At 35.4% G+C, this 24,299-nt stretch overlaps 1 protein-coding gene across 1 annotated transcript in view; it reads left to right on the top strand.

The window, feature by feature from the left end:
• The window catches only part of METTL25 (methyltransferase like 25), a 1,435,064-nt gene that overhangs the window by 56,581 nt on the left and 1,354,184 nt on the right, over positions 1-24,299 (top strand). The gene's annotated exons all lie outside the window — the stretch shown is intronic.

The raw sequence follows: 24,299 nt of genomic DNA, 5'->3' as shown, positions 1-24,299 counted from the left end.
TCTACTTGGATGATTGACTCCTAACCACTCCGACCAAGAATCTGTTGATTCATCATAGGAACCTTTTATTCCAGTTTCTTCACATCTTGGTGGTTCCCCATAAATCTGCTAAAGAGAAAAGTGAACCCAACTCAGTCCAAAGAATTTATCGGGTGCCACCTGGATACTACAACTCAAATAGTCATCTTGCTACAGCACAGGATTCTCTCCATTTGACAAGCAGCAAACCAAGTATTTGCTCATTCCTCACCCCTAGCAAGACTAATTCTAAAACTTCTAGGTCTTATGGCATCTGTGATCACCTTAGTCATCCCCTTTTTATATTTCACATGAGAGTTCTTCAGTGGACCCTCTCGGTTCAACGGCCACTACTTTATCAAATCATCTGCACCCCAATCAGACTAACACCTGTATACAGAACTCACATCAGATGGTGGGTCACATCCACAGAGTTGTTAACAGGACGTCCATTCTGTCCTTCACCTCTTGTAGCTGTAGTTACCATGGACACTTCCCTTCGTAATGCCCCTCCACACCAAAAGGGAAGACTGTTCAAGGTACTTGGACACTGTTAGAGACCAACCTTCACATCAATGCCCTGTTGGTGTTGCAGGCATTTCAAGAATCCCTTCCAGTGGGTGTGATTTCAATTCAGACAGAAAGCATGTCTGTAGTGTGGTGTATGAACATGTAGGGAGGAACTAGATCTTACCCCATTCGTATGTCAAGAAGCCATGAGAGTGTGGCAGTGGGTGATATCTTCCTGTCACTTTCATTTAGCAACATATATTCCAGGACTTTCAGTGTACCAGCGGACAGGTAAAGCAAGCACATTCTTCTGCCTCATGAGTGGTTTGTTAATCAGGTAGTGATGGATGACATCTTCCGTCACTGGGGCCATCCTTGCTGCAACCTGTTTGCATCCTACCTGAATAACAAGTGCAGCAGTTGCTTCACCCTAATCCCTCCTTGGGGTCAATCACTGAGGGATGCTGTCATCCATGGCTGGCATCCGGGTCTCCTTTACTCCTTTCCCACTTTCCCATTGATCACAAAATTCACTCAGGAAGCCAGAAGGTGTAAGGTGAAAGTAATCCTCATTGCCCCATACTGGTGTTGACAAGTTTGGTTCCTGTACCTTTTGTCACCTTCTACATCCAACCTGGACACCCCAGCTCTCCTATCCCATCCATCCAGGCACCCTCTCCCAGATCCAGAAACCCAGAAATTAACTCCTTTGCTCCTCCACTTCTGGCAAAGGCCAAAGAACAACATAGTACATATCCTTCTGGCTTTACAGAAGTCTAGTACCAGGAGGGTATACCAAAGCAGTTGGTAAAAAAGTTTCCGTTTGGGCTACAGGAAAGGGGTTAGATCCTTTTCATCCACCCTTTCCTTCCATTTTAGTGGTTTTGTTGGAATTGTTCCAAAACATTCTAGCGTCTCCACATTTAAAGTACAGCTCTCATCTATTTCTAATTTTCACATAGGACACAGTGAGACTCTCGCAGCGTCTTTAAAGGTTTCTAAGGTTTTTCATAGAGGAACTTTCCTTCTTCAACCCTGCTATGAGAGACCCAGTTCCTCCATGGAATATTACAGTGATGCTTGAAGCCCTTACATGGCTTCTCTGTGAACCAGCACCTTCAGCAGACTTCAAGGTTTTAACAGGAAATATTATGTTTTTGGTGGCAGCTAGTTCTGCAAAGAGAATTTCAGAGTTACAAGCCCTTTCATGCAAACCACATCATCTGTTTTTTCGTAAAAACAGAGTTTTTCTGTAACCTAATCCTGCCTTTCTTCTGAAGGTGGCATCTTAATCCAACATAGATCAGTCCGTCAGTCTACCAGTTTTCTTTCCAAAGTTTTCAAACAAGGGGGAATACACATTGCATTTACTTGATGTTCATAGACAGCTTCGGTTCTATCTACATAGAACTAAAGATTTCAGGAAATCAGAAAAATTGTTCCTTACATTATCCAAAGCTAAACTGACACATGGTGTTTCTAAGGCCACTCTTTCAAGATGGCTCTCAAACTTTATTACATTTGTTTATCACAAGTTGGGTCTATCATTAATCAAAAAATAGCTCACTCGACAAGGACAGTGGCAATTTTCACAGTTTTTCAAGATAACTTCCCAAATTATGATATTTGTGCATGTGCTGCTGCTCCCTGGTCTGCCTTACATACTTTTGTGTTTCACTATAAGCTGGATGTACAGTCTAGGTTTTGTATCTCCTTTGGCTCTGCTGCTGTCAGGCACATCCTTCCATAATGCTGCCCAGAAAAATTAGTAGCTAGGGAATCTGCCCCAGTAGGTGAATCACTAAAATGAACAGCATCAGATACGAAAGTTATATACTCACCATAAGATAGATCCGTTTTGTCCTATTTTCTTCTGGTTCAACATCCCCCTTCCAAATTGCTGCCTATGGCACCTTGAAAAACAGGTGGTACTGTGGGAGAATTTTGCTAATGCAAACGTCAACAGGTTGGGTCCCTTTTTCCTTTACATGGGAATCCCCTTCACTTTTTGTTGTATTGAACATGATCTTTAGTGGGGTCTCAATACTGGAAGCATACAACTGTATGTTAGGCAAACGCAATCTGAGGTAATTTTGATGGTGGAAGGGGAATTATGGGTAGGGGAGGAGTCAAAGCCCTGGATCCGAAGGTTTAACTGTGTTGAGACTGATCCGAGTTGAATCAGAGTCCCAACAGTTGAAGAAGGCAAAAATATGACAACACGGATCTATTGTAGTGAATCCATAACTTTCATTTTTTTTCTGCAATGCAGAACTATAAATAACGATATTTACAAGCATGTATTTCATAATGTAAACAGAAGATGGCATCTTGTACTTCATAATGTAAACAGAGTATGGTATCAGATGAACACCTAAAAGCTATAAGGGGGAAGTATTTATTTAATCATTCATTCATTTGTTCAGTTATTTATATTTTTTTCTAAGGAGCAACTTGTAGTACTGGCAGCTAGGCTGCAGTACCCACCCCCCCCCAATAAAAATGAAAAAAAATAAAATAAAAATTCAGAAATTAAACCTATATGCCATTCACTACTTTTTAAGTTTTGTGTAGTTCCAGATTCTTTCAACATTCCTTTTTTTTACCTTCAGAATGGGAAGCAGAATGATGTAACGATCCTCCTAATTAAGGATATACATTTTTTTTTTTCTATCTAACAAGTCCCCCTCCAGAATGCTAGAACATTTTCCAAAGTTTGTCTGACTTTTGATTTCTACTTTTTTGGTTACTTTTTTTTTTTTTTTGGATGCTAACTTTATAAAAGTTAATAAGGCCTGCTTATGACCTGACAATCCAGCTTCCCTGCTCCAACTTGGCAACATAATTTCTGTAGAAAAATTCACCTTGTTCTCCCAGTATCAGTCCTGGGACATTTTGCAGTACAACTTTAAACTCCACCAACTCTGCACATTTCCAAAATGCATGCTGTTAGTTCCCCACTTACTTTCCTCACACATCCATTGAAACAGTCAGCCCACAGCATAAACCACTGTTTGCCATAATAAAGCTGCAAGCAGTGGTCATAGAAGGCTCTAAGGTCAACAGGGTCTAGGCTGAAGACCTAGAAGCTGACTGGAGAGAAAGCACAGGGGTTCATAGAATTACTCAGGGCTCATTCACCTCAGGAAGAAGAGGAAATAGAAATGAAGAAGAATGGAGGTAGGATCTTGCAGGTCCTCCTTCATATATGTCAAAACAGCATGTGTAAGGACTTTAGACCAGATATGGAAATAATGTACATAGGGAAAGCTGGTGGCAGAATGCAGAAGTCCAGGAAGTCATCAAAAGAAAGAAGTGCAGGAAAAAGTGGGAGAGAGAAAAGACAGGTTCCCAGTGGGAGTGGGAGTGGGAGTGAATCAGGATTCAGCTCTGTGCCCATTGCTATTCATACTGGTGATGCATTATATCAGCAAACAGGTTTAAGGGGACAGGTTAACAAAGTTACTGTATACAGACCAAGTGGCATTAAAGGAAAACTCTGAGCAAGAACTTCGCCAAAGGATAAGGGAAGGGAATGGAGTGCAAAACTGAAGGCATATGGGATGAAACGGAGTACAGATAAGGCAGCTGTAATGGCAGCAAATGGGGGAAATCAGAAGAAGTTGAAAACTGAGATGTGAGGGAAAATAGTGGAACAAGTTAACAGCTTAATGTATCAGGGAGGGATGCTGTAAGAGTAGGGAAGCTTTAATGAAGAGGTCAAAGGTAGAATCAGAGGAGCTGCAGCCAACTGGCACAGAGTGGGATGGGTGGTGTATGACAGAATGCCAAAGAAGCTAAGTTAGGTGTACAAAACGGTTATGTGACCAGTACTACTGTATGGTACAGAAACTTGGGCAGTAAAGGAAGAGCAGTAGGGTATTCACTGAGGGACAGAAAAAGAAATGAGGACATCAGAGCAGAAGCCAAAGTAGCTACATTTGCAGAAAAGTTTAAAGAGAACAGATTACAGTGGTTTGGGCACATGTGCAGAAAAGCAGAAAACTATCTGGTAAAGAAGATTTGGGACAGACGGGAAGAAGGCAAGAGGAAATGAGTGTTTTCAGCAAAGAGATAGATGGATTGTGTGAGAGTAGACCTGTGACAGCCAGGCATGACTTTTGAAGAAGATAGGAGAGTGGCATTCACTTGAGAGAAATGGCGACGCTTGACACGGCACCCCAACTCCATGTAGAAAATGGGAGAAAAAGGAGATCAGTGATGATGATGATTTTCATTACTAATGTCTCTCTTTTTGTATGTATATGTATTTATAAATGTCTGTGTCTGTATGTATGCATGTATGTATGTATGTATATATAACGTGAACAACAGTGCATTTAGAGAACATCCCTACCCTGTTCTTTTAGTCAAACTTAATTTATCAGGCAAAACTGTTTCCACTTTTATACTTGCTTATGATCCTGTGTATTAGCTTCCTTATCAATTCAATTAAATCACTAGGAACCATATACTAAGTTGAGAATGTGTGTACCGAAAGCTGTATCCAGGCTTACCAGCAGTGATGGTAATTTTTTTATCCTCTGCAACTTTTTAAACCATCGGAGTTTTATTAATGTTTTTGAATGTCTGCCTTTCTGCATCCCTGCCTCCTCTCTGCAAATTTACTCTGATTTAGTTCTGTCAATTCTGGCAACACTCTTGCTCACTGTTTTAATGGTATAGACATAAATACTTTATAGTCACGGTTTAATATAGAAATTGGTCTATATGAAGTAGGACCTGCAAGATCCTACCCACACCTTAGTTAAAACTACCACCATCACTTTCTTCCTGGATGCTGGTGTTTCTCTCTGTTTTGCAAGACGCAATTAAATAATTTATTTCTAGTTCTGCTCTTTCTACCAAATTCCAGATCTCTGCTGGTGCACCATCTGACCCTGGTGGTTTACCTGTAGCCTGACGGCCCATAACCATTTTTATTTATTTCTTGTCTGCACTGACTGAGCCTCTGCCTGTACCACCTTTAACAGACCCAGATTTACTATAAAATACTCCCAGCATAGTCCTAGCCTCCATGAATCTGTTTAGAAAGACTTTCATAGTGTGCCCAACATACTTTTCTAGTTCCTTTATGCTCTTTTATCATTCTTCTGGATTCCTGATCCCTCTGTTTCACTACTGCTCTTTCCCCTTTCTACTTTCTTAACTTCTGTGCCAAAACGTTTTGTGTCCTACAGTTGTTATCATAGAGTAGTGCCAACTTTCCATATTCATGCATATTCTCTTAATATTCTTTGGTGGTTTCCCTGGCATCTCTCAGATGTTGCCCTTCCTTATTAGAGAGATTCTTTAAATCATTTTCCGGTGCTTTAGCCCTCACTAACCCTTCACAATACTTTCTGTTACCATTCTCCCATATTTTTCTTTCCTTTATTTCAACTGCAGCTCTAAAATTAGCTTTTTTTGCTTCACAGGTACAGGCAATTTCTCGGTTTCCATCTTTCCTTCTTCTTCCCAAATCATATCTTCTACCCATTCCTTAAATGTCTGCCATTTCAATAAAGTATGGACATATCAACATATGTTTCCTTCTACCTTTACAGGTGCATGATCAGATAACGTAATTGGACATACTTATGTTCCCTCCAGTATTTATCTTATCTGGCCCAGTTCTTTTATCTGTGGGAATGTTAAATTAATTTCACTTGGGTACCTAAGGCTACCACTATATCCTCCATCCTAAAATGATAATATATTACCTGAAGAATATGTTAAAGCAAACAAGAGGAATGTGTATCCGTGCAGCCAATATAAAACCAGAAGGAGCGGCTTGTGTAGTGTAATCCGCTAAAACACAGAAGCCCTTGTACAAAATGAAACAATCCACTTGAAGGTTGTAAACCACAGGCGAATAACTTAATGAAACAGAAGGAACAAGACAAACTGATTAAGTGCTCTAATGGGACTTTGTTAGAATGCAACAAAAAAACTTCTTAAATAGTAAAAGATATATCATGTGACTAAAAAGTACCTCATTGAAAGTCTCATTGAATTCGAGAATCTCATTGTTTCTTAAAGACATAAGCACAAATAATAATCCATTCCAGTCAGATGTAAGTAGTGTTTAAAAAACATCTATTAAATAAACAAATACAAAAAACTTACAAAACATATAAAGTTTGTTAGATGAAAGCATAATATTGAAAAATAAAATCTATGCATCTCTATGAATCTGTGTTGTCATAAAATTATACACATATGTTATTTCCTGGCTTTTGACTTTAAAGTAAGTAGAAGTGAGATGTGGTCATTTAAGCCAGGAGGGTTAGAGGCATTTAACTATAGCTACCAAATGAACTCACATTTTCTAAAAAAAAAAAAAAAAAAAATGTTTCCCAGTCACCTCCTCTTTCATTTGGGGTGACAACTTCTAAAATACCAAAAAATAATTTTTTTGTAATTTGTACATGACAAACTATGCTTAAACAGGGAACTGTTTAAATTCCCTTTAGAAATATCATAGTAGTGCTCGTAAATACATTTAGAAGAGCATCTTTCTGTTTTTCCAAAATAAAAATTGCTACAATTAGAACAGATAGCAGCATATACTGTTCCTTTTGTGAACAATTACCCTTGACCAGTTTCAGTCTTTGTTCATTAACCATGAGAGTGTCTCCTTCGAAAATGTAAGAGCATTGATTGCAAGCTCCACATTTACGTGTGCCTAAAGGAAGGTTGTTCATAAGTAAGTTAGGTGTTTTTTCAAATAAGTATTTTAAATGATTTCTTGTTTTGTAAATAAAACTAGGTTTGTCACCAACTGAACTGTGTTATCAGGGTCTATTTTAAATAAATTCCAGTTATTTTTTACTATGATTTTATTTCCTGAGAGAAACCATCAAATTTTATAACTAGAACATTAGTAACCAATGAGATTCTCAAATTCATTGAGACTTCCTATGAGATTTTTTTTAATCACATGATGTATCTTTTACTATTTAAGAAGTTTTTTGTTACATTCATGTTTCTGATGAAGACCCATTAGATTTGGAGGGGCGAAAGTGCTTAACCAGTTTGTCTTGTTCCTTCTGTTTTATTAAATTATTCTCCTGTGGTTTACGACCGGAGTGGATTGCTTCATTTTGTACAAGGGCTTTTGTTTTTTGGTGGATTACACCACTTGAGACATTCCTTCTGTTTTTTTTTTTTGACCTTGAGAATCTACCCTGCTTAGTAATTGTCACCCTCCTTTGGCCCCCTGATTCATCCACATTTTACAAACCATATACATGTCTCCCCCTATAATTAAGATAGCTTAGAAAAGCTTAAAACATTCTTTTGAGTTGTAAAACCGCAGTCTTATGTGGTAAATACACACTTAGCAAGGTAATTAATTTTCCAGACCCTTGGTCCTTCACTGCCATAAATATTTCATGTCCATCCGTTTTTCTTCCTGTTTTATCTAAAGAACTCCCTCTTTTAATCACCTTTATTAAATTGTCATTTAATACATAGGCACGCAAACATTAATAGAAAACAAACCATATTAACTTTTTTTTTTCCATTTACACACATTACATCTTCTTTTTCTTTATAACAACTGTCTTTCAGTCCTGCATTACATAAATCACTCAATTCCTGCCTTAAATTAAACCTAACTCCTCATCCTGAACATTATTCTGAATGTATTCTTCCCACAAATTCCATTTATTTCTATGTAATTTGCTTATTCCCTTTTCTAAAGATTCCTCTGCCAGTTTTGCAATCTTCAATACTTAATACATTTGGTTGAGATTTTGATTTCCATTTTCTAGTAACTGATTTTTGGCTGCCAGCAAAAGTACATTTTATAAGTTTAGGCAATGCAGATCCTTACACACCCAAACATATGTTCCCAGTTGCCTCATTCTTCCCCATTACACCTTCAACATCTGCTATCTACCTTGGAAAAAAAATCTTTGAAATCTGCTTTGGGTATAAAAATACCAATGCAAACACTTCCAAGCAAAACTCCTAAACTCTTTGGATTTGTTGCATACTTGGGAGCCATACATATGTCCTCCCATTGTTCCCTTATAAATTGCTTTTCCAGTCTCTCTTTCTAGTCTTTTCTAACCTCCTCTGATTGATTCTTTTAATTAACATGTAATATTTTATATGTCCTACTAATTATCCCTTTTTTAAATTTTTATTTGATTTTACATATTCCAAGAATAATTCAACAGTTTGAAAAAAATGAAACAAAACTATATACAAAAGTCCATGACACGAATTATATACACAAAACCATTAGTACTTTTTTCTAATAGATTATTAAATTTCTGCCGGACTATGTATTGATGAGTTGCATTTCTAGTTCTAATTTTTATGGTCGATAATTCATTTTTACAAACAGATTTGGCTAGAATTTACCCCCTTTTTAACAGCAGTTTCTGTTCTAGATTCAACTAATAAATCTACCAGAGCTGGTGTTTTGTACAAGACTCCCCAGTCTCTTTCTCTTTGCCTATAATGTGATATCTGCAGTACAAACTTCTTGGCCTCATCCCACTCTATTACATTTCCTTCTCTAGTTATTTGCTCCAAATACCTTGGATCCTTTGCCAGTTTTCTCCAGTAAATTCTAGCCCCCTCTTGCCTATTTTCTGTACCCTACTTGCAGTCATCCCTATTGGCAAACTCTCCTTTCTGTATTCACATGTTGGCTTTTTTCTTAGAATACTTTCTGCAACTTTATAAATATAATATTCTACATGGTTGGTATTATTCTGCTTAAGGATCTGCATCCAAAACTCCACTCTCTTCTTATTTCTTGAACTCGGGAAGCCCTTCTTCTTGTTAATATTATCACCCTCTCTCCCTCTGTCACTGGTATTCATCTGAGTAACCAGCCTTGAAGATCTTTATTTCTCGCAACATTACTATTGTGCATTGGACTTCTTGTTTTTTGTTTTTATTTTTTATTTTATATTTTATCATTTATAACATTACTATATGCAAACTACTCCACTCTGTATAAGAAAATGGTCTCTGTCTTTTCTCTGTATCTACAAGACCATTCAAATTTCTTGTTAATATAGAAAATGCAGCCATTTCCACTTTAACATTCACATTGTTCATCCGATTTTATATGTAACCTTCCTATCTATTGTATTCCCATCCTACTCAGTGAATGCCTTTTCACTTCTTTATGCTAACATGCTACAGCATTTTTATTGGATGTATGTTACGTATTTTTAATGTATTTCCTAACATTATAGCCTTCTCCTCCCAACCCCTCAAAAACACAAGAGCAAGCAAGTATGTAGAGATACTCTCCCCTTATCAGGGCAAATGCCCCAGTTAGATGGCTATCCAAATAGGTAATAACTAACCTAAGTTAGGTCTGGACTGTTAATTCCCATAATCTTGCCTTCTTTTTTATAGAAAATTCAAAACTGGTATCTAAATCTATTGTGTTTTTATCCACTACCAACAGGGAAAACAGCGATCATGTTTTCCATTTTTCTAGGTACATTTTCCACCCAGCCCTTTAATTTTTATTTTTCTGGTTTTCTTTTTCTATTATTCAGCTATCTTTTCTTATTTTTGCTTTAACTGTCAAAGTGTTACAGCTGCTTGAATAGAGAACATTACATAGGTTCATAGGTTGGTACTAGGCTATTGGCCCTAAGGCCTATATAAGCCTAGCCAAAAAGGTACCCTGGCTTTCGCCACCCAAGAAAATTATTTACCCATGCCAGTGTTGAGCAGAGCCACAGAAGTGATCCCTGGGGTGAATTTCCTATTTTCCATCCAATCATCAACATTTTTCTTGAAGAGTGCTAATGAACTTTGTTTGATATAGATAGGTAGTGGGAAGTCTCTGGGACAGGAATCTATCCCTCCAGCATGTTCTGTTTATTGTGGTGACAAGGTTTAGGTCCCTAGAGCGTGTAGCTCGGAAGGGTTGAGATTTCTTTAAGTGGAGCATGTCCAACAGCTCTGGGTTTGACATAGCTTTGTATGTTAGGCAGAGATCGCCTCTGAGTAGGCGTTATGCGACAGAGTAAAGCTGGAGTTTTTTGAGACGGTATGCAAGGGCATCTGTTTGAGGCCAGTAATCCTCTTTGTAAAGCATTTCTGCGGCCTTTCCAGTTGTTGTAGATGTCTTGTGAGGTACATACCAAAAGGGGCGTTGTACTCCATAATGAGTCTAATGAGTGACGAGTAGAGGGGAACAGTGACCTCCTTTTTTCTGGATAGTGATGAGGTATGCCACATAGAAGGATTTCCTGACTGTTGTGGCGATGTGGTTATCAAAGGTGAGACCACTGTCCACCTGTGTCCCAAGGTCTCTTGCCACACTTTCGGTGTTAAGTAGACTACACATAATTCAGTATATTGCTCCTTTAAGGCCTATCTTAGTCCCTTTGCTCTATTCCACTTTTAAGGCCACTGAATGCATATTTTAGACCAATCTTAAAGGAGAACTCTACTTAAATGTTATTTTCTTTTTCTATCCAAAAAGTGATTTTTCCTTCCTGTAATGCAACACTAACGTCACAAACAGAAAAAGCATAATTTAATAATTATTCCATTTGTTTTATGTCTGAACGGATTTTTGTTTGCCTTTCTTTACAACATTTGTCTCATCTGTTACACCATGTAGGCTACTACTAATGGCAGAGTAATTAGGTTAGGTCATTCATGACAACTACAGAGCCATTAAGGCACATTTAAAACATTGTTTTCTTATCAGTCACAGATTGCCAGCATTACACCTCTGATAAGTAGTGCAGCCTGGAGTCTGAACAAATGCAGGGGCTTTCAAGCTTACTTTTCAGATGCAAATGAACAGAAAACACAACTTGTTAGTAGTAAAACAAACAGCAACAAAAAGGTATACCTCTAATGATAAACTTTCCAAAACACAGCAATAGTCCCAAATGCAAATGAAAAAATAATAAAGTCTGTAAAGAACGAAACAAGGCAGGTAATTCATAAATACACTGTTTAACAGACCATTTAAAACCAAGGAACAAATCCATAAGCAGAAATTTGCCTTTGGGACTATTGCAGTGTTTTGGGATGTTTATCCTTAGAGGTATACTTTTTGTTGCTGTTTGTTTTACTTTTGAAGTTCTCTTGGTAATCTCTTGAAGAATAGCAGAAGGCTCTAATATCGAATTAGACTATAATCGCAATGCTTTGGGCTTGTCGAATGGTTTATCAGCTAATGGTATAGGAAGATTATTACAAGAGAAGAGGAATCTACTATCAGAATGTGACATGCAATCTCAAATATGCTCTGAACAGGTTGAGTATGATTTAGAACTTACTTTTACTTTAATTAAAGACCTGGAGCATTCATTAACTAAATACAAGAATTTGCAATGGCAGCGCATATACTTTGAGGCGTGCTTTTTATATAAGGTAGTACCAAGAGGACTGAGAGTTCTCAAAATGCTTTTGCATGCTGATACCAACCCTACTTTACTTAAAAAATGGCAACAATTAAACTTATGAACCAGCGATTGAACATTCTTTACTCTCTGAACAATAATTGCTTTGCAATATTAATAATTCACTTCCAGCTGCCATTTATAGTCAAAAAGCCAATGATCTACATGCTCTTATTTCAGGCTTAGAACATTGCCTGCAAATGCAGAAAAGACATAAACTTGAAAGAGATATCAAAGACTTCACTAATGGTTCTGTTTTTGTTTGGCCGCACTTTAATAGTAAATCATCTGACCCACGGACAGTGGAAATAGTAAATACACAACATATTAATGTGAATGGCACTTGCTCTACATCAGTCAGTACTGAACCCTCATTTAGAACAGGCAGCACAACTCGGGCATTGCATACTGCTTCTGCTGAGCCCGCTTCATTACCTGACATGAATCCATGAATCGTGAGATGGAAAGAAAGGAATGTGACCAATACCAGTCATGTTTTTCACTCCCTGCTGCTTCCTATCCGGAAAATGGAATTGCAACACCGGAGCAGGTCATGGAATAAAGCACGGAGGAGACAACTGTCCTCAGAGGATCAGAACACCTACAAAGATTTGAAGAAAATATGGGAACTGATACAGAAACAGTAATTTTCAATTTATCTTCAGATGTTTTATCTAGAGATGAAGTGAAAGTGCTTGAAAGAGGCCTTTCTTTTATTCCAACCTCACAAGCTGACTTTGCTTCTACAGTTATTGGCTTACGCATGTTTGCCGGCAATGTTATGTTAAAAAGCCTGTTTGCTAATGATTTAAGAGTTGGCAGTACTAATTTTAAAAAACCTAGTGATTGGTCCCCAGCACTTTCTCCTGTGGTAGAAACATTTTGTAATGTTTGTGAACAACAGGTTCATGAAGCTTTAAAATGTCATAACACAAGTAATTATGGTTTATAATCTTGTAAGTTTAATAACTTAAATAGAAATGAAAGACTAATGTTGTCCTCTTTAAAGAAAAATTCTAGCATTTCCATTCAACCAGCAGATAAAGGGAATGGCATTATTATTTTAGATAAACAGTATGTGTTAGCTGTGAATGATCTGCTTTCTGATGCTGAAGTATATAGAGTGATTGAATTGCATGATATAAAGGGACTCTGTGAATCTATCTATAATACGTTTTTGATTTTTTTTATGAGTCATATTATCATAACTGAATTGTTTAATTTTTTTTTGGTGAAGTTTCCAACAATACCTGTCTTAAATGGTTTACTGAAATTACATAAGGATGTACATAGGCCGCCCATGAGATCTTTAGTCTCGGGTCGAGGATGGCAAACCCAGCCACTTTCTATATATGTACAAAAGAATTTAAAACCAATACTGAAAAATTCTAGGTATGTTTTACTTGATACAAAACAGTTTTTATATGATATATATAATTGTGTTAGTAATCTGAATATTATTCAGCGATGCAGTTGTTTATTAGTGTCTCTGGATGTTAACTCCATATTCACTGTTATACCTCATGATCAGGGTATTTCTGCAGTGAAATCTTATTTGGCAATACACACTTCTTATGATGAAAGGAAAAATTGATTTGATTTGTAGGTTATTGGAATTAATCCTTGAAAATGATGTTTTTTTGTTTGATTCCAATTATTACATTCAGAGCAGAGGCGTAGCTATGGGCACACCATGTGCCAATAGCTACGCCAGTATTATGCTGGCTCAGTGGGAGGAAGTCCAACAAAACAGCCAGCACCAAAGTGTTTGAAGCACACACAATCATTTATTATTTCAAAATAGTGGCTCCACCATCATACCCATTTCGGCATTCCTGCCTTCTTCAGTGAACAAACCGTATTGACAGATACCATAGACATTTATCAGAATTGAATTAAATTAATTAATTCTACTCCCTATTACATCATGTCCCTTAGTGACAAAAAAACACTTATTTTTCTACGCCAGCAAGGGTAGCTGTTGAAGCTTCTACCTCACAGGGAACTAGAATCTCTTTTATATCAATGAATTTATATTATTCTACAGACATTGACATTATTAAACATATAGTTAACAAGAATTGGTTCATTCTTAGGTCTGATGAAAAAGTACGGAGAGTAGTTGGCGACAGACCTAGCTTTCAATATAAGAACAAGAAAAACTTGAAACGTTTATTATGTTCTGGGAGTAGGCAGAATTCCCAGTGTAAGAATGGGACACTGCCTTGTGGAAAATGTAATTTTTGCAGTGTATTACTAAGCAACTCTGATTTCAGTCATCCAATCACTAAAGAGTATTTTGAGTTTAATATTCTTGCAGACTGCAACACCCAGTTTGTGGTGTATCTTGCACAGTGCTTTACTTGTATCTCTTTCTGTGTTGGGAAGACTGTTTACTTTGCGAGTGTATAAGAGAGCATTTGAATGCCATTAGAAATAAAGATGCAGATAGAGGTGACCTAGCCAAACATGTATTAGATAAAGGTTCAGATCATTGTTTTGACTTTATGGTTACTGGCATTGTATATATGAGTCCACGTTTGGGTGATCTCAGTAATCTTTTGGAACAATGCGAGTCCAAATGGATTGTTAGACTACATGCAGATAAGCCTCCTGGGCTTAATGCTAACATTCCCCTCAAACCCTGTTTATTAGCACGTCCATTAAAATAAATAAGCAGTTAATGATTAATTTAGTTATTTTTACTTATGATTATTATTTTTTTGTTTTGGGTTTTAATTATATGTTTATTTGATTATTGTATTATGAAGTATATTATAATAACTCAGTGTCTCATTGTATAAGCATTAAGTATTGATTTTATTCATTTATTCATGATGCCCTAGATTTTATTGGATGTCAGAGATGATGTAATTGATGATGTATTTTATGTATTTTTACTTAAGGATTTGCTCCTTGGTTTTAAATGGTCTGATGAAGCACCGCTGATGGGTGCAAAAGTGCTTACCTATTAAACAGTGTATTTATGAATTATCTGCCTTGTTTCATCTCTTATACACTTTATTTACAATGTATTATTGTTTTTTTTAATACAAATTATTTGTCTTCCTCTTGGTGCCACAAAGAAAGAAAAAAAATCTTTATTTTCTGTTAACATTTGATTTTGCATTTTTTTATACTATATTTTCTGTAAAAGTGCATGTTTCTTCTGGTGTTTTCTTACAAAATCTTTGTATCACATACAGTGTTTTGTTGAGACAAGTCAGTGAGTTGGGGAAGGAAAATCACCATCAAAGACTCTTAATTGTAGCTACAATATTAAAAACTGTGAATGCAACACAAACCATCTCAGCCCAAGAAACACCTGCTAATTACAGGGCTCAGACTTTGCAAACTTGAACACTGAACTACAGTTGTTACTTTGAAAAGAACAAGTAAGTCCGCTATATTTTCAAGTGTGCCATTCAAATAAATGTGTCAGAGATGGCCACTAATGAAAATCAAAGGAAGCAAAGTAATTAAAAATGCAGATTGATGCTGACAGTTAAAATCAGGCAGTCACAGGGGCGGAGACTAGATGTCCAACTGAGAGCAGTGAATTTTGAGAGCTCCATAAACTAGTATAATAATATAGGAAATTTTTTTTATTATTTTCAAGTTTAAAATGTCAGAAAGCTATAGATAAACTACATAAATATACAAAAAGTCTGACCAATAATAAAACTGTTGAAACAAAACAACATTAAAGCACAGCTGGCCTTTCCAGCCAAGATAAAAATACTTTTTGCCAATGAGATGAGAACCTTTAATGACTTAGAAGAAGCTACTATATTCATAATACTGTCTGTTTATTTTAACTGTGGAGCTTTTCTCCCCGGGCCTCCGCTGAAAATGGACCTACATCCAGTCTGACACTCCCGGTCAACAAATATAAATAAATAATAAATAAATATCAATTTTGGTGTAGATATACAAAAATGTTCCTGTCAAGTAACTTGGAGATATATTGAGTCACTGAATATGAACAGCTCAAAGAATTCTCATCCAGATGCTGCTTTGAAAAAAGAACTGCAATTGATGACATCTACCTTACAGGAACTATCTTTGAAGATGGATGGCTTTAAAAATTACTTAGAAAACCTCAAATTAAATTCTCAAAAACAGACTGATACTCTTAAGGAACTATTACAGCAACACCATACAAAAATAACAACTATAAAGACTTCTCTAAATGACATTGAAGGGAGACCCAAAGAGGAAGAATTTCAAAAAGAATTTCTGCTTAAACAGAATATATGGCTGCTTAACAAAATAGATGACTTAGAAACCAGGGAAAGGAGAAACAACATAAGGATTTTTGCTCTTCCTGAAAACACTGAAGGTGAAGACATTATTTCATTCTTAACCTGGATTCCTGAATTTTTAGACTTGAAAGTGGGACTTTCATTTGGAATTGAAAGGGCACATAGAGCACTGAGGAAACCTGCTTCTAACTCAACAAATACTCCACCTAGATCCATAGTTATAAAATTTCTTTCATTTCTGGACAAAAAACTAATATTAAAATCTGTTGGAGAAAATCACCCTTAAAATACAATCAAAGCCTGATAAGGTTAGACAATGATTATTCTTCCAGAATACTGGAACAAAGGAAAAAAGTCTGACCAATAATAAAACTGTTGAAACAAAACAACATTAAAGCACAACTGGCCTTTCCAGCCAAGATAAAAATACTTTTTGCCAATGAGATGAGAACCTTTAATGACTTAGAAGAAGCTACTATATTCATCAAAAACAACATAGTGTCTATCCCAGAAGAAATGGAATGGATGGCCCCCTACTCTTAAAAGAATAAAATAAACAAATCCTTGGACCAATGCTAGAAAGAAGAAACAAAAAACTGATTGCAAGATAGCTATCCTAAAAAAATAACTCTTACAACTGCATCTCTCAAAGTATCAACTGATATGATACATCACTTGTCATCTGTTTTTTTTTTTTTTTTAAAGGAGGGTTTCTTAAACAACCGAGAAACAGTAATGATTTATTCAGAATGTTCAAAGAGTCCAATAATTCTTCACAAACAAAGGTAGGTCAAGATGGGTTACTATTTACATTATATATAACCCAAACAAAGCAACATATAATACAAACCTAGAAGTTTCTATTCACCTACCTGAACTCAATGAATACTTATCTTGTTCATTTTTCATTGATTTTACTTATAATAATTTAAGTAATTAATTAACTAATTCAACAAAGTACCATTCATCAGAGTTCAGACTCAAATGTAACAAATTAACATCATATATAGTAGTAACAGTAGAGTGTTTTGAAAAAAAATGCTGTCATGGAGACTAATGCCTTTTTCAGTTAAAGTATGATTTAGAAATGTCATGTATATCCTGGTTAAATAATGGTAGCAAGCTGCTAGTAAAAATGTCATCCTTATTCTGTCTAAATATAGTTAATATCAATTCTGGCAGGTATCACAGCTGTGAGTGCTGTTTGATCAATCCTGATGTGCATGGATGCAGCTATGTCTGGCAGCTAGTACAAATGTCATTTGGGAATTTAGGAGTGAAGTTGCAGTGAAGTAAAGCTTTGCTTCAGGTGCATTACGAGCCTCTGGTATGCAGTAGACAGACACACTAATAGAAACAGACGCTCCCAGGTTGCTATAGTAATGGAGACAGAGTGACGATAATGTTTAAAGGCTCTGAGGAGCCTCCGAGATGATTCTTGGGAATTAATTTTTTTGGTTTAAAAAAGTATATGTTTATTAACACTTCATTTAGCTCATTAAGTTGATTCTTGCTAAAAAAATAAATAAGTAAATAAATAAATAAATAATAAGTGCAATTTTATATTTAAAATATATTTTGGTCCAATAAATTTAGGACTTACAAAAGAGTGGAAGTCTGAGTTATTGTGAAAGACTAAGAGCACTTGGTCTTGTGCAGTACCCTTTGCAGTAGTCTGGAGGTGAGCTTGCTCAGACGTGTTGGGCATATAGGAACAGCTGATTCTAGGGGTGTTTGGGATTGCCGGGGAGTGCTAGAGAGTCATCAGATTTCCTTCGTGGAAATATCTATGGGAATGGAAGGTGTGTTGAGTGGTTCACTGGCAGAGTGGCCTCTGCATGGAACAGGCTGGTAAAATGGAACAGGTCAATTATTGGTTTGGATATTTTAAGAACATCCTATAAACACACCACATGAACTAGAGAATGGTGTTCTGGCAAAACTGGATGGGCATTGTTGCCCGTGTTTGAAGTACTGATATGTGCGTATGTAAGGATGGAAATGTAGCAAATAAGAAACTAGAAGGGTCTCATAATTTAAAGTCTATGGACTGTATAAACATGCTTGGAAGGAGCTAATAATAAGAATAAGCATTACAGCTTTTGGTCTCTCAAATAACTAAGCAACAGCCAAAACAAAAAACAAAAAAAAACACAATAGTTATGTAATATATAATTTTAGTAAATCTAGACATAAAATATATAATTGTCATACAAGATGAAGCAGTCTGCTGAATTTCGATATTAAAGACAGGATTTAATAACATGGGCTTGTGTATAATAACACTACTGTCTTAACTTGTCATAAATGACATACACTACATTGAGCATGATGATTTTCTTATATAAGTAAATATGCATGACAAGTCATGTAATTGCTTTAACTTGAATTGTAGTTTTTGTAACCCATCTTGACCATATATAATACATAAGCGGTTACCAAGGTAACTAATGCTTTATACATGACATCAAACTGACAAAGTTGTTCAAGAAAAAACATAGAAGCCTGAACTTGAAATACCACAGAATATAACAATTATATTATGAACAAATAGTATTAAATTTACAATAGACACTCGGTTTAATAACATGGGCTTGTGTATAATAATACTACTGTTTTAACTTGTCATAAATGACATACACTATATTGAACATCAAGGGGAAGCATGATTATTTTCCCATGTAAGTAAATGTGCATAACAAGTCATATAATTGCTTTAACTTGAAGTGTGGTTTTGTAACCCATATTGACCATACATAATACTTAAGCTGTTACCAAGGTAACTAATGTTTTATATATGACATCAAACTGACAAAGTTGTTCAAGGGAAACAATAGAAGCCTGAACTAGGAATGTCACAGAATGCAACAATCACATTCTGAATAAATAGTATTAAATTGACAATAATCATTCAGTTTAACATTTGCTGATTATGCAAAATGGAATGTTGCCATTTAAATCTAAAAACTTTCAGGATGCCTTAAAATGGCAATTTATAAATATGGATAGGAAATTTGTAATCATTAATCACAATAAGTGATTTTTTTGTTTTTAACCTATAATGTCACTCATTTTATAATAAGAAATGACAGATATGAAAATCCTTATGTGTAGGAAATGTGGGAACAGAGATGCACTGATAATTAAAATGCACTAACTTTCTTCAATGTTCACATAACTTACTTAAAGCGTCAAGTTTGTTTTATCAACAAAGTAATTACTTAAATGCTGGCAAACAATGAAATATAACTTCTGCTATATCCAGTAAAATACATTGTATTATAAACATTAGGTATAACTATTATTCCATTTATTTATATTAAGTAATATGTTTTCAAAGACTTCATCAGTAAGGGTGACTATGTTAAATAACTGTGTGCTATAATCTTTTACTGAGGTTTTATATATGATACATCCTACTTTACTATGATTGAATTGCTTGTCATCTATCTTTCATGTAAATATTAATTGCTTATACAATAAGTAGACATTTATATTGTATTAGAATTCTGTCTAATCTACAGTAGTACTATATCTGTTCAAAATAATATAACTATTTCTTATTCCTATTACAAGTATTCTCCATATGATAATTCAGTTTATGGAGCTCAGATTGTCAAGGTATGAGTGATAATCTGATGGATTTAGGTTTATCCATCAGATTAGGAATGATTTTCATTCCGTGGCTAGTGCGGATATTAGTTTTGTTAACATTTATTAATTTAAATTTATTTCACAAAAACATATTTAGTATGCCTGACCAAAACATTACTTTACTGGTAAACACTCAAAGTATAAAACTAATAATTTCTTTTAAAAGCTCAAACATATACTTTATAGTTATCAGAGGAAAATGTTTAATAGTCACAATAAAACAAAAATACATAGTCTAAGTAACCTAATATGAATTTAATTTTATTATCCTTAAATACCAATGACTTAAATAATCCTAGCAAGAGATCAAATCTGCTGAAATATTTAAAACTGAACAAAGCACAAATTGTCTTCCTTCATGAAACTAATTTCAAAACAAATGACAATTACAAATGGAATCCTAAGGAATATATAATATTGCACAATCGACTTATAAGACAGAGACAAAAGGGGTAACAGTTTTTTTGGAAAACAAATCTGATTAACCCAGAAATCATTTGTAACTATGAAGATAAAAAAGGCCTTATGGCATTAGTAATAGTTAAATATAATAACAGAATATGGACCCTAACCCATCTATACTGGTTCCCAGGCATTGGAATAGGAACTGTTAAAAAACATTTGGATTTCATTCCCAATAATTATAAAGGCAACTTAATGTTAGGAGGAGATTTTAACTGTATATTTGATATTTCTGAAACTGCAAATAAAAGACCGCTGCGTACATCTGCTATATCAAAAGCTTTAAACAAGTGGGTAGAATCATTTCATCTTGAAGATACTTTCACATTTAAAGAAGATAAATCTTTGTTGTTTTCCCATCAAGGTCACAGATTTGGTACCCAAACTGGAATCGATAAAATATTTGCTGCCCATGACTTACACTCTAAAATCATTGATTTCTCAGTCACTCTCTGTCCCTTTTCAGACCACAATTTCATTGATACTAAAATTTCAAAATGGGTACAAACCATTAATCTTTAACTCCAGAATTCCAGCATATGTAACTAAAATTAAAGAGTTCAAACCCTGGTTATTATCTAAATTACAGTTCTTTTTAGATATTAATTACACCACAGAGATAAATAAAATAATGCTATGGGACTCATTAAAAGCTTACATATATGGTAAAATCCTAACTTGGTATAAAAAAAAAATCAGAAAATGGGATTCTGAATTATTAGATATGCAATCTAAACTTTTGTCAGTAAAAGGTGAAAAAAATCAAAATCATTTGGCGGTGAAAAAGAAAGCAGAAGTATTAAACAATAAATACAATGACATTCTAACACACAAAACTAGTTTAGCTTTAGGAAAAACAAAAATTAATACCTTGGCCACTTCTCCCAAATATCTACATAATTTATCCACAAGAATCAAAATACAATCAAAAGCTAATAACATTAAAAGTATCTTCCATGAAAAGAAAGGGGAAAAATGTCTCGGATATAGGTGACATTCTTGATGCCTGTAGAAATCGCTATATGGAACATTTCCAAAAAGAAAATATACATATCGATCAATTAAATCTAGATAAAAAATGTTTTAATATAAAAAAAAAATACCAGAAAAATTAAAACTAGATCTGCAAGCACCCATATCCTACAAAGAAATTACAGATACAATAAAAGAGGGTAAAATAATAAAGCTCCAGGTATAGATGGCATAATTATGGAAATATATAAAATATATAAAGGTTTTTCTTCAAAGATACTATCTTTCTTCCATAAAACTCTGTTAGAAATTCAGTCACAAGCTTTAATACCACCCTCTTGGAGATATCCCTTAATTACACCATTCCTAAAGGAAAACAAATCACCAAACCTCTCTACCTCATATAGACCTATATCATTATTAAATAATGACTATAAGATATTTATGACAATATTAACTAACAGAATGAAAATACCACTATCCAATACAATAAATAATAGGTTCATAGGTTGGTACTAGGCTATCAGCCCTAGGGCCTATACAAGCCTAGCCGTAACAATTCCCTGGATATGTCTTCCCACAATATTTACTTCCCTGGACCCCTGTCTAGCAGGGCGACTGAAGTGATCCCTAGGGTGAATTTCCTATCTCCCATCCAATCGTCAAGGTTCCTTTTGAAGAGGGCCAAGGAGATGCTCTGCTTGACATGTATGGGCAGTCTATTCCAGAGTATGCGGAGTTTCTGGGTCAGGAACCTATCCCTCCAGCATGTTTTGTTCATTGTGATGACAAGATTTAGATCCCTGGAGCGTGTCTCTGAAGGATTGGGATTTCTTTAAGTGGAGCTCAGGGTTTGACATGGTCTTGTATGTTAAGCAGAGATCGTCTCTGAGTAGACAATATGCCACAGAGTATTGCTGGAGTATTTTTAGATGGTCTGCATAGGGCTTCTGCTTTAGGCCTGTGATTCTTTTAGTGAGGTATTTATACTTCAGCAAAATTATGTAATCCTCCCACCCAACTAGGTGCAACCAGATGTATTTTATTAACTTAACTTTGCCACACAGTGAAGTTGTTTTTTTTATACTTTGTAATTTTTTTAACTTTCTAAAAGTCTCTTTAGATGAATGCCTTATACTAAAACTCCTAACATCCACAGCTGAAACATTTAACATTTATTCACAAACCCATTCCCACAGAAAATAATAATTTATTTATCCCAGTTTTAGAATGTGAATACTTTCAATATTTTTGTTCTCTCCTTATGTAGTCGATGAGCTGTACTTTTCAGTAGCCGTACTTTTTCCAAGGCTTAGTAATCCAAAGTAATAACAATACAGTGGTGTCCCCATCTTTGAAAACTAATTGTACTTGTTCAGTTTTGTTCTGCTCATAAAATGAGGTTGATACATTGCAGTTCTTCCACTTAGTTTACAAGTCCACTTCTGCTTCAGTCTTCCTCAGACAGTTCACCTTCAGTCTCTACTGGGATCTGGTTTGATCCTAATTCTCTGCCAAGTTTTCTCTGCCCTTTGTTTGTGCAACGTTTTTCTTCTTGAACAAATGGAAAGGATTTACTAGCATATTCTCTCTCTCAAACCATTTTGCCTTGCAGATAGCTTTGCAACTGGACCCTGTCTTTCTGTTTATTTAGTTGCTGGTGGCTAAAATGCTGAATTCCTCACATCTCCTGGTATACTGCCATAAATGCCTTTTTTTCCTGGGGAAAAAGCACTCTAAATAGTGTAGGATAAAGGAGTTTAAATGTCACTGTACCTCAGTAACATTTATCATAACTGGAAGAATTTTTTTCTGTTTCTGTTTGGCATAAGCTAAATAATAATTTTCTACATTTGCTTTGGTGACTGTAACTTTCTACACCTTAGTCTTCTGCCATATTGTTGTTGTCTGCATGTTAAACTATTGTCTTGGCTGCTTTCCTAAAAGACTTCTTGGTAGATAAACACATTGTGACATTGTGGCCTTTCTGTTAGTATGTCCTGCTTTGACACACCTGTCTGGCGCCTAATATTGGGCTCTATAAAGTTTATGTAGTCTGTTCCTTCCAGCTTCTCAGGGATGGATGTAAACCTCCAATTTTTCTTCCCTACTCACTCTGTCTTCCAAACCAACCATTTTTGGAAGAGTTCCTGTTGAGTTGTCTCATTTTCTGTCAGTCTCTTCTTAATTTCCATTTCTGACTTTTGAAGCTTAACCAGTACTTTTGAGTGACTCATTCAGCATTTCTTCTATTTTTCCATTCTCCCCCTCATTTGATTTTATGGTGTCCTTCAGTGCCCCAGACCTCTGAGTGTATTTGAGAGATTTCCCATTCAAAGTTCCTTGAAGTTATATCTTGTGTCTGCACAATATACTGGTCTGCTTATCACCAAGTCTCTGTGGAGCCCTTGTCCAGAGCAAGTGTCTCCTTTTGTTTTTATTTATTTTCACTTTATCTTTACTTCTGCCAGATTTTTTTGTTGATTGACATCCATGTGGTACACTTATCAAGCAGGATCTGATATTTATACTAAATTGATTTCTTTAATCAGCTGTTTTCAGCAATTTTCAGTTGTACTTTTGGAAAAGGTCAGTTAACGTGCTTCTCAGTCGGCATCCATCTTGGCTCGTATTACACAAATGCCTTTATGGTGTAGCAATGAATTTACTATTTATGTGCAGAAATACCTTTCTTATTTAAAATGTATTTGTTTTTTTTTTATTTACTTTTTAAAGTTGCAGGATTTACAGTACTGAATCTTGCAGCTGTGGCTGCGCTGAACTCCTGTATCCAAGGGCCATTTTGTGTGATACTGTGGACACGCAGGTTAGGAGCATGGCCTTTTTGTTATGGGTGCACATACGTATATGGTTTATGTTGATTTGGTTGCATTTTGTTTGTTATAAAGTTTTTGTATGTCTTTGTTGGTTGAGTGAAGGTTTTATTAAGTAGTGGAATCTTCAAATTGTAATGCCAAAAACTTTAATATTTTTATGAAGTTTTAACATT

The sequence above is a fragment of the Protopterus annectens genome, chromosome 11.part0, assembly GCF_019279795.1.
Source record: "Protopterus annectens isolate FY-2018-M chromosome 11.part0, PAN1.0, whole genome shotgun sequence".
Classification (NCBI taxonomy): domain Eukaryota; kingdom Metazoa; phylum Chordata; order Ceratodontiformes; family Protopteridae; genus Protopterus; species Protopterus annectens.
The sequence above is the reverse complement of the archived record's forward strand: the minus strand, read 5'-3'. Positions and strand labels throughout refer to the sequence as shown.